The following is a 17,944-nucleotide window of genomic DNA, read 5'->3' on the forward strand; positions in this document are numbered from 1 at the left end:
CTCAAAAAATCCTCCTCTCAAGCCATCATCTTCAGCAAACTAATACAGGAACAGAAAACCAAACACCACGTGTTCTCACTCATAAGTGGGAGTTCAACAATGAGAACACATGGACACAGTGAGGGGAACATCATACACCGGGCCCTGTCGGTGGGGTTGGGGGAAAGGGAAGGAGAGCATTAGGAGAAATACCTAATGCATGTGGGGCTTAAAACCTAGATGACCAGTTGATAGGTGCAGCAAACCACCATGGCACATGTATACATATGTAACAAACCTGCACATTCAGCACATGTATCCCAGAACTTACAGTAAAATTTTTTTAAAAAACGAAGAAAAAAAAATCCTCATTTCAGCAATTGAGTCCTCAATTGTCAGATACAGTTTGAAACATCAATTCGGAACCCCCAAAGTCCCCAGTTGTCTTTTTCATTTCCTCATTGTGCTTTTGCGTTTTCTCTTTTAGACTCTAACTTGTGTGTTTAATAAAAATAATGGAGTCTATTTTCATTCCCATTCATTGCACAGAAAATGATCAGCATAGACAAATAAGCGTGCATTTTGTGATCCTGGCTGAGGTAACTATGCATAACTCTGTAAGTATCTAGTTATGTATCTCACCAAGACACTGCTCATGAGAGGTACTGAGAAAGTAGCATTATTAGGGAGCTAGGTGGGAAAGGAAACAATGGTGGGCATGTGAATCCACATTGATACTCATTTCGTTTTTTCAATGGAAACTCCTTTAAGGAAAAGATTATTGTAAAAAGAACTTAAAATAAATAAAAGATAAAAGACTTGAGACTTCAAGTATAATGAAGACATTTTAAAATTTTTTCCTACTATTTTTTTCTTCTTTTTAGCAGTATTGACTGTCACAAAACCAGAGAAATTTAGCACAGAGTGACTCACATCAGGGCTCATCTCTAATTTTTCAGATTTTGCTTTTTAAAGATTCAAAGTTAGCGGGAAAGGCAAAAATGTATTATTTGACTTAAATTCAATATGCACTGGCATTACTTACAGTGATTTTGAGAGCTTTTTAACAAAGGAGAAAAGATTGCTGCATTGACAGTGAAATTAGAGAATTGTGCAGGTACATTATGTTGAGCTGACAATGAAACATCTATGGCACACCTGTTTTATGCCAAATGATACAATAGTATGAGAAAATCAGCGAGGCAGCATTGTTCTGAGTTGTTTTAAAGTCAAGGGGTCATGGAGACAATGCTGACATGGGCTCATTTTTAATGGATTTAAAATTAGTTTCTAACCTATTGAAATCATGCACACTATGTGAAATGAGTCGCTCTGATTATTGCAGAAAGGGAGCTGGATAATGGAAAAAACAGAAATATTCATCATGTTCTTTCTCTCTAGTGCCCCCCACTGCCTGTTCCCTCTCGATCCTGCAGCAAGTCCACAATTACCCAAGCAACAGCATCATTTGAGGACCTAAAGCTTAAAAGTCAGCCAAAGAGGGTGTTTGTTTCATCCTCTGACCCAGCTCCTGGCCCTAGTTTTTAAAGTTATACACTTAGATAATCCTTTGTTCATCCAATTGTTATGAAGCCAGCTGTCACCAATCAGAACATAATCCTCTTTTAACACTTTCCATAATCGTGCTTGTTGAGAAACAGGAGAAATTGCATCAAACTGAAAAGAATTCAGTGGGAAAAAGATTGATTAGAAAAAGACCAGTGTTGCCTCAAAACTTTCATCATTCCTTTCAGACTGATGATTTCTAAATTTTATTCATAAGAAACTCAGAATGACCTGAAAATGTGAAGAGTTAGGAAAGTAAAGACTGTAACAAGATTCGTTTTTACCCAAGTCTGCTATTTCATATATTTAAAAAAATGTTCTGTGTTAGAATCAATCCAAACTTCCCTTGCTGGGAGAATGGAAGAAAAAATTGTGTACCTTCATACAGTGGAATACGACTAAGCAATAAAAGAAAATGAGCTACGAATAAATGCAACAACATGAATGAATCTCAGATGTATTGTGATAAGTGAAAGATGCCAAACCCAAACAGCTGATACAGTTTGATTCCATAGATATGGCCTTCTGAAAAATTTTAGACTGCAGTGTTAAAAATGAGATCAGTAGTTGCCAGAGGCTGAGAGTGGGTAAAGGGAATTGACAATGAAGGCACGGTAGGGAATCATTTGAAGTAAATGGAATTGTTCTATCTCTTAATTGTGGTGGTGTTTCCATGACTGACTACACACTACATTTTGTCAAAACTCACAGAATTTCATACCATAAAAAGGTAAATTTTACCATATATACATTATGCATTCATGTAATATATCAATAAGCCTCATTTTAAAAACTGTTCTTGGTTGAGAATTTCATATCCTTCAAAGTTTTGTTAAGAGAATGGCACACCACACACATATATTTATTGCAGCACTATTTACAATAGCAAAGATGTGGAACCAACTCAAATGCCCATCAATGATAGACTGGATAATGAAAATGTGGCACATAGACACCATGGAATACTATGCAGCCATAAAAAAGAATGAGTGCATGCCCTTTGCGGGGACATGAATGAAGCTGGAAACCATCATCCTCAGGAAACTCACACAGGAACAGAAAACCAAACACTGCATGTTCTCACTCATAAGTGGGAGTCAAACAATGAGAACACATGGACACAGGAGGAACATCACACACTAGGGACTTTGAGGAGGTGGGAGAAAGGGGACGGAGAGCATTAGGACAAATAACTAATGCATGTGTGGCTTAAAACCTAGATGACGTGTTGATAGGTGCAGCAAACCACCATGGTACATATAAACCTATGTAACAAACCTGCACGTTCAGCATGTATATTCCAGAACTTAAAGTAAAATAATAATAATAAAAAAAGGCACACCAGTCTTTTTCTTCCTGCAATACTCTGTGATGCATGCCAGAAGATGCTATGATTCAATATTTCTTCTGAGTTATTGGCATTACACGTTGTTTTTTGATTTGGTGATATGAGCAAGAGAAAGTGAAGGTCATAGCCTTTTTCTTCAACAATAAACAGCAATTTTGTTGAAGACCTGCCTGCTTGTTGCTAGCACAATATACTTAGAGTTCGACACAATTAAAACATTTGAAATACTCTTCATTATTGTTTAGAACTCTTTAAGTTTTAACAGAAATCCACTTCAAACTAGAGTTAGAAAATAAAAATTGGAAAGTTAATAGGATAACTTGTAGAAGGCAACAGTATGACATGAAAGTTCAAAATCTGTTTAACTGGCCTGGATGCTTCAAAAATATCAAGTTTGCCGGGCACGGTGGCTCAAGCCTGTAATCCCAGCACTTTGGGAGGCCGAGACGGGCGGATCACAAGGTCAGGCGACCGAGACCATCCTGGCTAACACGGTGAAACCCCGTCTCTACTTAAAAAAAAAAAAAAAAAAACTAGCCGGGCGAGATGGCGGGCGCCTAGTCCCAGCTACTCGGGAGGCTGAGGCAGGAGAATGGCCTAAACCTGGGAGGCGGAGCTTGCAGTGAGCTGAGATCTGGCCACTGCACTCCAGCCTGGGCCACAGAGCGAGACTCCGTCTCAGAAAAAAAAAAAAATTCAAGGTTATTGTGGTAGTTTTAAACCAAGGATGTAAATTCCTTGACACTATTCCCAATAATATATGGGGCGGTTGCCTGTGTTCCCTCCTCTGTGACTGCTTTGATCAACACAGTAGAGCTGAAGTGACAGCATGTGACTCTGAGGCTAGGTTATTAAAGGCCTTGCAGCTTTTAAATGTGGTGTTGGAATAGGTGGTCATGAAGCCATGAGCGGTCATGTAAGACGTCTAACTACCCTGTGGTCACCATGTTGTAAGGAAGCCTAAGCCACACGGAAAAACCATGTCTGAGTGTTCCAAGTGATAATCACAGCTGAATCCAGTCCTAGAACCATCCAAGCCCAAGCCCTAGACATGTCAATGAAGATACTCCAGGGCATTCCAGCCTCCAGTTACTCGGGTGCTGAAGCACCAGCATCGTGGAGCAAAGACAAGCTATCTCCACTGTGCCCTGTCCATTTTTTTTTATACTTACAGTATCTATGACCAAAATCAAATGGTTGTTTTTTTAATGGCATTAAGTTGCTAAACTTTTGGAGTAGTTTGTTATGCAACAGTAGATAGCTGTGAACAGGCATGGGACAGAAAGCCAACAAACAAACAAAACAAAACATCGGGGTCTATTTTAGATTGAAGGAGATTAAAAGACTCTGACAACTCAAAGCAAAACATGATGCGGATTTTATCCGGGATGGGTGGAGTGATGCTAAAGAAAACATTAGGGACAAAGAGGGAATTTTCAAAATAGAAACTTGCTGTAGGGGGGAGCAAAATTAAAAGAAAAGCTAATTAAGAGAGATAAGGAAAGAGCACATCTAGGCTCTGGAGTCATTCAGCCTGGGTTCAGATTGTTGCTATTTGCATTATTAGTTCTGAGGCCACAGGTAGATAAACTCTGCCTCCGTTTATTTTAGACTTTAAACTCCATTTAGGGTTGTAAGGGTCCTTAGTCATCTGGCTGCTATAGAGATTGAAAGAGACAGTATATCATATGTAAAGTGGTTAGAATAGTTCCTGGCAAACAGTACATTCTCAATAAATGTCATTACTGATAGTGATTATTTCCAATACAAAGAAAACGACTATGAACCGCTATGTAATAAACCATTATGGAATTAGGGGAGTAGGCAGCTATTCCTTGTCTCCCTCTCTACTTCTCTCTATGTGTCTGCTTTTATTTTTCCCTCTCTGCAGAATGATTTGACCTCCTTCTGATTACACATGTCCAACTCTCTTGAGTTTCTGTTTCCTGTTCAAGCAACAAGTCCAGACTCTTTAGTGTCTCAATCTTACTCCCAGATACTGAAGAGAGACATTTTGATTAATATATCTCGGGTCCCCTGAACATCAAGATCCAATTAGCTATAGAAATAGGTTGGGCAGGGTCCCGTTTTAATAGAGACATGACTGTTGAGGCCCAAGTTCTCTTAGAAGGGCAACTCTATGGAAGAGGAAATGGGCCATAGAGACACCTCCTTAAGCAGAAGATTATTTTAATATGGATTGGCTGTAGAAATAAAATGATTTTAATTTCAGGGGTATGGAAACAATTTTAATGTGAAAATTAGAATTTAATCTGATGTTTTTAATCTCAAATGAATATAAGTGATGACCTAGTGAAATGGGTAAACCAGGGCTTAAAGAAATGTCATGCTTGTCTAATTCTGTAATTTTGTAATTCTTCCCAAGCTGCAATAAAATGATTATTAAGAAGGTGTTGCTTACCTCCTCTAAAGCTAGTAGCCTGGGAAAGAGCAGAGTGTGATGATGAAATAATTTTATGTTTTGTAAAACAAATGTTGTATTTGTGGAACTACGTTACTGCAAAACAATAATAAAATGAAGTGACTTCTTAAATTTAAGTGCATAAGTGTTGCAGGGATATATTATCATAAAAACGTGGGTAAGACACATGCTTCTAACACTTCAATAATCACAAATCAGATGTGCACAAAAATAAATCTCTGTTTTACAACTGTGCATATTTTCCTGATCTCTGATGATCCATTTTCACTCATCATTGGAAAACTTAATATAGTCTTTTCTAGTGGATTGCAGGGTATGATGACCTGAATTTGTAATTATATGGGCAGATAACATTTTCCAAAACTTTGCATAGTCCTTGTCAAATTGCCAGTTCGTACTCCCACTACAGTGCATGAGAGTATCTACTTCCCTACATTTTTGCCAAACTAGATGCTTTAAATCTCTTTAATTTTGACAATCCAAGTGCCAGTTGAGCTCCGTTCTACTCTAGTGATTATCAGTGACTTTGAGAATCTTTTCTTTGTTGAATTCTTCCTCTGTGTTTGCCTGTATACACCATCCCCACATTCCTCTACTGTGCTATTTGTCTTTTTCTTGTTGATTTGTAGAAGCTCCTTATAAGTTCTGGTTAGTAATCACTTTTCAGTTATATATTGTGATAGGATGTTCTCAAATAGAATACATTTGAACCTGAAACAAACAAATGAAAATCTTTATGCACAGCAGGTTGAGAAAATGGACAGGGATTTGTAAGGGGTTTCTTAACAGAGGCTCTGCTTGGTATGAATCCTCCTGCCTGAGCCCTGGCCTCACTGAACCAGCAAAGCTCCTCCCTTCTCTTCACACCTAGGAGCAACATTCTCCATGCAGTTGCAGGTGGGGAAAAGCAGACTACTCTTTGCCCCTTGTTCAAGATGTCTAGACAGTGACAAACTAGTGAGAGAGACTGTAAAGGGCTACATTTGGGAAGTAAATATTTTTCCACTCACAGTGGGTCCAAGAATGTGAGTGTCTTTCTCACCTATGCTTAAATGACCTGGAAGGATGTGGGGGCTCTAACAGCAAGAGTCTGAGGTATAGTCCACCAGTGAACCGGAGGCGTGAACCAGAAAGGTGTGATTGCTATGGCTGAGGTTGAGAGAGGCCATTGGGGTATTCAAAATCCCACCAAATATCTTATGTAAGAGACTTCCCTTTAAACATCAGCCAGTCCCAGAACACAAGAAGTCAGCGGTGACAAAACCCATCCCCAGCAAAGTGGAAGTTTTCCAGCTCCATATCATTACCTCTCCTTCCTCCTGCCCACCCTTTTCTGCCAGGCAGGGTCTAAAGCCACAGCCAGCTAGAGGGTATGAGGGATGAAGAAATAAAAGAACAAAGAGAAGCCAACCACATTCCCTTCTCTAATAGCCAAAACCCCACCAAATGCAGCGCAGAGCTGGTGAGGAGGAGGAGAAATCTTACCTCAGAAGGAAGTTCGAAGTGTTGATTAATATCCTGAATTAAAATGAGAGTGTGTTTTTGACTTCACATGAACACACAACAGAAAAGTCATGGGGCCCTCTGAAGCTTGTACTCAATAATTTTGAGAGGCTGGATGCGATGGCTCTTGCCTGTAATCTCAACATTTTGGGAGACCAAGGTAGGCAGATCAAATGAGGTCACGAATTCGAGACCAGCCTGGGCAACATGGTGAAACCCCTTATTTACTAAAAATACAAAAAGTAGCTGGGTGTGGTGGTGGGCACCTGTAATCCCTGGTACTCGGGAGGCTGAGGCACGAGAACCGCTTGAACCTAGGAGGCGGAGGTTGCCTCCTAGGTTCTGAGTGAGCTGAGATCACACCACTCACTCCAGCCTGGGCAGTAAGTGAGACTCTGTCTCAAAAAAAAATAATAGCCGGGCGCGGTGGCTCAAGCCTGTAATCCCAGCACTTTGGGAGGCCGAGACGGGCGGATCACGAGGTCAGGAGATCGAGACCATCCTGGCTAACACGGTGAAACCCTGTCTCTACTAAAAAATACAAAAAACTAGCCGGGCAAGGTGGCGGGCGCCTGTAGTCCCAGCTACTCAGGAGGCTGAGGCAGGAGAATGGCGGGAACCCGGGAGGCAGAGCTTGCAGTGAGCTGAGATCCGGCCACTGCACTCCAGCCTGGGCGACAGAGCGAGACTCTGTCTCAGAAAAAAAAAAAAAAATAATAATAATAATAATAATAAAAATTTGAGGTTGTCTTTTGGAAATCAAAAGGAAAGCTACTTTTTATTACATTCTGTGCATCACACATTGATGAAAACACATTGCAAATATTTTTTCCCAGTGTGCCATTTGGCTTTCTTTAAGTTAAAATATGTTTATAGGATTTCTCAATTTTTTAGTTGTCAAATTATTTATGATTTGAAATGCCTTCTTGTCCTAGATTTTAATATATTCTACTTTTTAAAAAACTCACACCCCATATCTTAGTTTCCTACCATTGCTTTTTAGATACATCTGGAATTCATTTTGTGAATGTTGTAGTGTCAACCCTCTCAGCAGGCGAAAGCTGCCTCGCCCAAGTTCATGCTCCCTTCTTGGGGCCAGCCCACATCCAATGACTGATCCGTGCGGGACTATAAATGCTGGCCCTCTGACCCCAGCGCTGGACAGCTCTAAGAGAACACCCCAGCTTCACAGCTCCCTTTAGGGTTGGCCCAGGCCTCAACTGAGCCTAAATTGCAGCTCGACATTTCCTGGGGCCCACTGCTGCTTCCTTTACATCCCCCAGGTGTTGATCTAAAGAGCAACTCCCCAAAAACCTTCCTGCCAACACATCTCTGTCTCATAAACTGCTTCCCGAAGAACCTGATCTGAAGTAGTTAACCAAATTTATTTTTCTTCCAAATGCAGAATTCACAATCTCAATATACTTTACTGAAGAAGTCATCCTTTTGTTTCTGATTTAAAATGCCACCTTTATCACATATTGAATTTCCCATTGAAAATAGGTCCGCTTTTGGCCTATTCAGTTTATCTGACTCTTCTATATTTTCTAAAATTATTGCCACTCTGTTTTAATGACTGCAGATTTAGAGTAAGTTCTGATATCAGACAAGGAAAGTAATGCCTGATTATTTTTGTTTTGTATAAAAAGTACATTAGCTAGTTTTATCTTTCTTTTTTCTCTTCCAGATGAGATTTAAATATAGTTTCTCAAGATTTTATAACAATTTCCGGCCGGGCGCGGTGGCTCAAGCCTGTAATCCCAGCACTTTGGGAGGCCGAGAGGGGCAGATCACGAGGTCAGGAGATCGAGACCATCCTGTCTAACACGGTGAAAAAATACAAAAACTAGCCAGGCGAGGTGGCGGGCGCCTGTAGTCCCAGCTACTCGGGAGGCTGAGGCAGGAGAATGGCGTAAACCTGGGAGGCGGAGCTTGCAGTGAGCTGAGATCCGGCCACTGCACTCCAGTCTGGGCGACAGAGCCAGACTCCGCCTCAAAAAAAAAAAAAAAAGATTTTATAACAATTTCCAATGTGAATTTTATTTGTAATTGCATCAAATTTATAGCATAATGTGTGGAGAATTGAAATATTTATAATATCGAATTTTCTTTTCTAAGATTTTTGCGTGGTTCTCTATATAATCATTACCTTTTCTTCCCTTTTGTAGAGTTTCATAATTTTCTTCTTATTATGTCTTATACTTATCCCTTGATAGATTTATTTCTAGGTATTTTGTAACATTCATTACTGCTATCGAATGCTACCTGAGATTTGTAGGCTAATCTTAGATCTGACCATCTGATAAATTCTCTTACTAGTTCTAACAATATTTTGGTTGATATGGTTAGGTGACCATCTGGGCAAATGACATCATCAGTAAATAATGTTGGTCTTTTCATTTCACTTCTAATCAATGTACCTACTTTCTTTCTTGTTATATTATTTTGGTTATGATCACCAACCCAGTGACCATGATAGCAACTATCCTTGCCTTGTTTAAGACTTTAATGGGAATTCCTCTGATCTATCACCAATAAGTATGATTTTTCTTTCCTGAATGTTCCTGGTAGATATCAAATATTTACTTAAGGCTGGATTTAAGGGTGAGTCATCCACAGGAGGCAGAAAAATAATAATAAAGTGAGGTGAACCTAGAAGTCGGAGGAAGGAGGATATGGATCCGATCACCTTCCACAGGTAGCTTCCAGCAAAAATAACCACTCCAGGAAACAGACGACAATGTTAACTAACAATCTAAAGTTGGTAAGTCAATAAATAAAGAGATGTACAAGGATTTAATTACAAAATAAAGTTCTTTTGAAAACAAAACAAATCATTTTCAAATTATGTAATTCAAGAGAAATATTGAAAGGAAGAGCAGGCTGGGCGCAGCGACTCACGCCTGTAATCCCAGCACTTTGGGAGGCCGAGGTGGGAGGATCACGAGGTCAAGAGATGGAGACCATCCAGGCCAACATGGTGAAACCCTGTCTCTACTAAAATACAAAAATTAGCTGGGTGTGGCGACGCACGCCTGTAGTCCCAGCTACTCGGGAGGCTGAGGCAGAAGAATCACTTGAACCAGATAGGCAAAGGTTGCAGTAAGCCAAGATTGCCCCACTGCACTCCAGCCTGGGCAACACAGCCAGACTCCAGCAGACCGGATATAACAGGCAAGAAGACCCTGTATGTTAAATTTCTCTAAACACAAACACATTACAAGGATTTAGCCATCAAGAGGTAAACCAAAAGCAATTTGGAGTGTAACTCCAGAAACTCTAATATGCTGTAAACAGGAACAGAGGAGGGGGAGGCAATAATTAAATAATAGAAAAAAACTACCCTAAGTGACAGCAAGATAGCTTCTTCATGGTTAAAGGACGAAATGAGCTCCTGACAGAGCTGAAAAAATGAAACCTGGAATTCCCTGGTAAACTTCCTGAACTTGAAGAATAAATGTGTACAAAATTTAAGAAAGGAGGAAAATATTTTTTAAGAAAAAGGGAAATTTTAATACTGACACTGCAGTTCCAAGACAAAAATAAAAAGAACACAAGGTTTACAATATTAATAGCACACGAGAGAGAGTTTAAGATTGAAAACCCTAACCGGATAAAGAAATATCACATGGCCGGGCGCGGTGGCTCAAGCCTGTAATCCCAGCACTTTGGGAGGCCGAGACGGGCGGATCACGAGGTCAGGAGATCGAGACCATCCTGGCTAACACGGTGAAACGCCGTCTCTACTAAAAAAATACAAAAAACTAGCTGGGCGAGGTGGCGGGCGTCTGTAGTCCCAGCTACTCGGGAGGCTGAGGCAGGAGAATGGCGTAAACCCGGGAGGCGGAGCTTGCAGTGAGCTGAGATCTGGCCACTGCACTCCAGCCTGGGCGACAGAGCTAGACTCCGTCTCAAAAAAAAAAAAAAAAAAGAAATATCACATAAGATGAAAGCCACAATTGTCTGGTGATGACTACACCACCAATTACTTACCTCCGGTCCTGTTGATGGACAGGTGTGTTGTTCCTTCAGCAGACCAAAAAGTGATGGAAGCAGATCTCAGTCAATTAGCAGTTTATTTTGCCAAGGTTGACAACATGCCTGGGAAAAAGAAATTAAAGTCACAGTAGAACCTGTGATTTGTGTTTTTCCCCAAAAAAAGCTTGGGGAGTTTGTACTTTTTCCAGGAAAAAAAAAGCTTGAGGGTTCGGGGATTTCAATATTTAAAGGGGAAAGAGCAAGCAGGAGAGACAGAGGAAAAAAAAAAAAAAGAAAAAGGAGGGTGGATAGGCAAGGAAGCAAGTGGTTACATTCTTGTGAAGTTCTGACTAGCACTCAGTGAATCTACATTTTTCAAGTGAAAAGAAGGGAATAGAAGAAAAAGTCAGTTATGCACTCATGTTGTGCTCAGTAAATCTACATTTTACATAAAGTAAGCATGTGAAATGATAGCCATCACTTTGTGAATGAAAGGAAGGAGGTTTTTGCATGACTCCGTTCCCAAGCTTAACTTTCTCTTCAGCATAGTGAGTTTGGAGTCCTGAGATTCTATTTTCCTTTAACTCTCTTTGGGTTATTACAAACATCCCTGTATATGTCTCCTGGGGCATATGGGCAAGGGCGTCTCTAGGGTGTACACCTAGGGCTGGGATTGCTGGGTTGCAGGCTCTCCTTATGGTCAGCATTAAAAGATAATGCCAAAAAGTTTTGCAAGTAATATGAAAAAATTCCATTATATTCCATCTTTATATAAAATTATGTAAATTAATGTGCATACATAATAGAGTAGTGAGATTTCAGGGAACTTCTACTTTCTTTTGTAAAATTTGATGTATCTTCTAAACTGTTTTAAAAAGCAAGCATTATGTAATCTGAAAAAAGTTCAGTAAAGGTAGGTTCATTAAAAGAAAAAATGTGACTTCAAAAATCAGTAGTTAAAGTAATTTATATGCTAAATAAGAAAAGCAAGCTCAACATCTCATTAAACAAAATAAAACTGAGCTGTCTACTGTAGTCCATTATCTGAGAAATGTTACAGATAAACAGAAGCTACCAAAATAGATAAGAAATCATAATCCTTGAATCTTCATCCCAGCTAATTTAATTTTCGTGACAAAATCTCTTTCCAATTAAACTGTGGCTAATTTTTGAAAAAGTCATGCTGTTGAAAGAAAAAGAAATGTCCATTTCATTTAGTTTGACCCCGAGAAGCAAGAAGTTTTATAAAGCATAATCTGTTCTTGCTAACTATGAACAATGTAATAGTCAGAATTCATTAAATGTATCCAATTTCCTTTCACGATTATATAGCATACCAATGTTTTCAGTTTCAGGATCTAAGTGTCTTCTCTTTTTAGGAGTTCTTGAACTGTATTTTTCCAGTCAGTTTAAGTAATAATGTTTGTAAAAATATGTTTTTGTTGTAGAATCAAGGTACATATTTAGCCAAAATTGATGTTTGTTAAGTCTCCCTTTTTTTTCTGTCCTGTCTTTAAGAAGCTCTTATTTTCAGAATAAAGATAAATGTTTACTACGTATTAGTTTAATTCTTATTGTCTTGGATGAGAAATTAACCAAGATTTCAGTAGAGAGGATTAGAAGAGCATTCAGACCAAGAGAGGGGTTTATCAGTGTCTACTCAGGAGACAGAAACTGCACCTGTTCTGTTGACGGTGAGGAATTCAATGTAAAGAAGTGCTAACGCAGCAGTGAAGAAATAAAGTGCCAAAGAAGGTATCACTGAATTAGGAGCTGCAGTAAACAAGGGCCATCCCACGGGCTGGGAGAACATAGGCAAGGTGTCGGTCTGATTAAAATGAGAACTGTAGAGAAGGGACCCTGTGGAGCTGAAACTCAGACCTCTATAGAGGAATGTCAATTCATCTTGGAGAAGGATCCCCATGGGGCTGGGACCCTGACCTCTGAGAAGGACAATTAGTAGCGGATGTTGGTGTCTCTGAGCTCAGAGGAGGATCCTCACGGAGTGAGAAGTTGGCTACATATTAAAGTTAATTCTAAAAGGTAATACCGGGTCAGAAATAGACTGCTTGCTGGAAATGAGAGGACAATAATAGGAAATATATAGCTATTCACTAAATATATTCTACACATCCTCACATAACTAATGGGCCTCCTTTGTTATATGGTGATTAAGTGATGTTGAGTGGCCTTTCCATGTTACACAGGAAGTCACATGCTCCAAGCAGATGTGGAATTTACTCTGTGTCTTATTTAGTAACCATATGATCCATTTCAGCATCATCTGATTTTAGACACTTGAAGAATTATAGTTTCTTCACTTCCCTTTGTGTTTGATCACTATGACAAAGAAACTTTTAAAGCAAGTGTGGGAAAATATGATTCTTTAAGGAGATGAAATAAAGACACAATTTAGTGACTCAATAATTGAATTTGATACCCCATTACAAGTGGCAAATTCATTATCACTTAACTGCCATTTAAAAGAAATAGCATATTACTAGAACAATAAGTAGCTTAAGAAGAATGTGACTTGTTTTTCTAAGACCACCAGAGCGGGCACAAAAGAACCAGCGACTAGGCAAGTGTAGGAGCAAAACTGCAAGTTTATTTTGGTCACCTAAGGTGTGGGGAAGAGGTCTGTCGGCCTCCGGAAAAGAAGGCCGACAGAGTCCCCCCGTGGGGCTCTCGGACGGCGTTCCTGGAGTCCTGACATCCCGACAGGAGTGAAGGACTGAGGAAGGCCGCGCGTGGCGTCCCTCCGGAGCGGCTTTTCTAGGAGTGGGAGGGCAATAGGCGGGGAACTGGCGTGTCAGGGGGAGTTCCGCAGGTGCGACCAGGTAAATCTTGGTCTCTTCGGATTGACGTTACCTGGCGCATGCCCAGTTGGTCTGCACCTTCCCGGGTCGCCGGCTGCATTTTCGCGCGCGCGGGAAAAGTTGGTGAAGAAGAACACGGAAGTGCACCATCTTGCCTCCGTTCATCCAAACAGAATGGAGAGGCGACAGCCAACTGAATACATTCATTCATTTGACAAATATTTATTGAGTTCTTATTGTTTTTCAGACTCTGTCCTAGGTGGGTAAACAAAAAATTGATGCTGAAAGTTGGAAAGTCAGCCAAGTTCTGGACTTAGCCTTTATTTACAAGACAATAAGAAAAGGTATATATGTTGCTGTTTAACACTTGCCCTGTGTATTAAATTTATATATAATGCATAAATATAGTATATATAATTTATACATATAAACCTATATTATTTTATTATTATTACAGATTAATATTTTGGGGGACAGGATCTCACACTGTCAGCTAGGCTGGAGTGCAGTGGTGTGATCATGGCTCACTGCAGCCTAGACCTCTTGGGCTCAGGTGATCCTCCTGTCTCAGCCCTCCAAGTAACTGGGACCACAGGTGTGGACCACCAGGCCCCAGCTAATTTTTAAATTTTTCTGTAGAGACGGTCTTGCTCTGTTGTTCAAGCTGGTCTCGAACTTCTGAGCTCAAGCCATCCTCCTGCCTTGCCTTCCTAAAGTGCTGGTATTACAAACATGAGCCACCATGCCCAGCAATATCATTTTAAATATAGATATTATGCTTACGCGAAGTATTAAAAATTGCAAAAAAAAAAAAAAAAAGAAAGAAATAGAAAAGATTTCTCTCCTTTAGGAATTCATAGTAACTTGCAGTTACTTGAGTCATAATTATATTTGTATAATAAAGAATAGTTTAAAATAAATAAATCGATGCATGGAAAGATCCCACTGCATGCAAGATTTGACTGCCTAGTTATAACCTCCATCGCCATCTAGTGGCAACAATCTTAAAATCAGCTAGAACCAATCAGCAGGAAGCGATTCAGAACTGACCTGTCTGGGAGGATTGAACCTTATCTCAGGAACCACATACCATAGAACGTGATCTTCTCTCTTTGTTCTTGGTCAGTATGCAGTAGAATGAGTGATGTGGGCAGTTTATATATTAATTATAAGCTTTCTTATGTACACGTTAAAAGAAGGGTATGAAAGCGAATATAAAACATGTTTATGCATTATTTCACTTAGAAACCTACGTTATCTTCACTCTAGAAACAATTTTCATTTTCCTCTGAGCACATCAAAGGTATTTGTTGCTTCAGAAACAATATTTATAATATATTCTTTTAGATAAAAATATGAAAATTATTAATTTTATTTAAACAATTTGAAGATACATGACATCTTTTCTGAGCTCTGTTTTCCTGGTTTGAGTAGCAATTAGAAAAGTGATAATCAGATTTAATAAGAATACCCTGAAAAAATAAAATAAGAATCAAATTTTGCTTCTAAGGTTATTTTGGCATGATATCAAAAAGGCACACCAGTTAAACTTTGAAAGACATATGAGCTTAACTCGTTCTTGTAGGAAAGGCCATGTGATTGAGTGAATACGTTTCTATAACATCGTTTTCTAACTTATCTTAAATTTATAAGCATGTGTGTTGATCATTATAATTGAAATTATCGTTTTTTGGTCTGACTAAATGACTCAAAATTATTTTTAAATAAATATGCTGAGTATAAAACAGGAAGTATATGGGCTGTAAAATTATTTTTGCCTTGACCTTAATGTTCATTCATCACAGAAGTAACACACAGATTAAATAAAACAAGTTGCATATCTGCACAGAGGGAAAAATGCAGAAATGTTAGGTTTGGGTTTATAGGGTTCAGAGTCAAAATAATCACATATCTCAATTCTTGGGATACGATCTTTGTTTTATACAAAGCCCATCTATTTTGTTACACTCTCCCCTCCCCCACTGTTTCCCTCCCAATTTCATTCAGTTTCTTATTTATTTTCACCCAAACTCTTCTTAGGTTCTTCCCCTTACTGTTTCTACTTCCAGTTATTTGTGACTAGTGTGTACATAGTATTCCCACTTTTTTGTTCCCATTTTTTCTAGTGATAGAAAACCAGGTTGCCTCCTCCTCTTGGTACCACAAGTAATGTTTACATAAGCACCTTTGTATACGACCCTTAGGCAGGAATTTTCCTTGTTTATATTCTCAGGGATTTTCATATCTGTAAATTGTAGGGATTTTACAGATATGATTTCACAAAGTAATGATTCATCTTCAGTATACTACACTGTCCAGACTCCTACCCTGAGTGCAAAGGGGCTTCCCATTTCCCCACAGCCTTACCAATATTTGATATATATGCCTGTGGGGGATTCTTTTTGCCAAAGTCCTTATTGTTACATCTCATTTTTCTGATTTCCAGCGTGGTAAAGTCTATCTTCATATAATTATTAGCCATTTTTGTTCCTACTGCGAATTCCTTATTCATATATTTTGCCCATTTTTCTATTGGGTACCTACTCTTTTCTTTATATCTTTGGATATTATTGATATTAATATCTTAACATTTTTGAAAGAACATTTAACTTCTCCCAAAAATTGTCTATGATGTCCTACATTGAACAGGAACTCAAAATTTATTGTAGGCAAATTTTATTTGTGTCTTTTTATTTTTTAGTACTTCCTAAAAAATCGTTACCTACTCACACTCAGTTGATCATATAGTGTGAGGAAGAAATCCGACTTTGTTTATCCAGTTTGAGTAACATTACATCTTCTAGTACAAAAGCCATCATTTGCCCACTGACTGGAAGTGCAGCCAAGTCTGTTCCAGGACTTTCGTTTTTATTATTATGCCCTGTGGCATGTCTTTGTTTCTGATGGGACAGGATTTCATCTGGAGCCCACAATTCCTACCCTAAGGAGAACTTGTCTAGCCCAGAGCTTCTGTGGAAACAGCAGGGACATGGTTAGAGGGGCAGAGCCGCCTCAGGAGTCAGCATTCCCTGGCGACTAGGGGGATCAACACCAGCTCAAGCCCAGAGTTAGAACTTAAGTTACTACCTTCAGGGAAGGGACCAAAACCAGAACGGGTAATGGCTAACCAAGGCTTGGCATTGTAATGGATAAGGAGGAAAGGGCTTATAAAGTCTTCTGATCATTTTTCTTCCCTTATCTCACTAAAAAAAAAAAAAAAAAATCTAGTCAAACTAGGTTTTATCTCAGAGAAGGGAGCCATCCACAAATTTAACAAATTCTTTTGTTTTGTTTTGTTTTGTTTTTTGAGACGGAGTCTCACTCTGTGGCCCAGGCTGGAGTGTAGTGGCGCGATCTCAGCTCACTGCAAGCTCCATCTCCCGGGTTCCCGCCATTCTCCCGCCTCGGCCTCCAAGTAGCTGGGACTACAGGCGCCGCCGCCACGCCTGGCTAGTTTTTTTTTTTTTTTTGTATTTTTAGTAGAGACGGTGTTTCACCGTGTTAGCCAGGATGGTCTCGATCTCCTGACCTCGTGATCCACCCACCTCGGCCTCCCAAAGTGCTGGGATTACAGGCTTGAGCCACCGCGCCCGGCCAAATTTAACAAATTCTAAAATCAAAAGACCCTGAGCAATCCAAGATCAAAATCTTGTATATTTCCTCACATTTTCATAAATGTTATCATAGTGCAAATGAATATTAATTATGTTATATTAACTCAGATTTAAATTACTCCTTGCTGTAAAACATCAGTGCACTTCCCTTTTCTGGTTAATTTTCTTTTTTCCTTTACTGTGCTTTAGTGATATTTAAAATTTTGAAAAAATTATTTCTCTCTGCTCTCTTGTTCCTCTTCCCAAATTCACCTGTTTCTTGCACATGCCATTTGCACTCTCCTTCTGTAGGTTCTCTTCATATTTTCCTCCCCAGATCTACCGCTTCTCTTTCAAAATTATTATTATTATTATTATTACTATTATTTTGAGATGGGATCTCACTCTGTCTCCCAGGCTGGAATGCAGTGGCACGATCTCGGCTCACTGCATCCTCTGCCTCCTGGGTTCAAGCAATCTCGCCTCAGTCTCCTGAGTAACTGGGACTACAGGCGTGCACCCCCACACCAGCTAACTTTTGTATTTTTTGGTAGAGATGGGGTTTCACCATGTTGGCCAGGCTGGTCTTGAACTCCTGATCTCAAGTGATTTGCCCACCTCAGCCTCCCAGTGTGCTGGGATTACAGGAATGAGCCACCACACCCAGCCTCAAAATTACGATTTTTGTTTTTTTACGATAATTACTTGGCTTTTG

General features: G+C 39.5%; 1 long non-coding RNA gene across 1 annotated transcript in view; it reads right to left on the reverse strand.

Moving 5' to 3' along the window:
* Nucleotides 1-241: 241 nt before the first annotated feature.
* LOC117068475 overlaps nt 242-17,944 on the reverse strand; it is a 29,288-nt gene continuing 11,585 nt past the window's right edge. Inside the window, exons 2-3 of the long non-coding RNA XR_004431148.1 lie at nt 10,833-10,940; nt 242-1,656 (exon numbers count right to left, since the gene is read on the reverse strand). This is a non-coding gene — a long non-coding RNA (uncharacterized LOC117068475). The remainder of the gene's footprint in view (nt 1,657-10,832; nt 10,941-17,944) is intronic.

This window comes from Trachypithecus francoisi, unplaced genomic scaffold, assembly GCF_009764315.1.
Source record: "Trachypithecus francoisi isolate TF-2019V2 unplaced genomic scaffold, Tfra_2.0 Lachesis_group21, whole genome shotgun sequence".
In the NCBI taxonomy this organism is placed as follows: Eukaryota; Metazoa; Chordata; class Mammalia; order Primates; family Cercopithecidae; genus Trachypithecus; species Trachypithecus francoisi.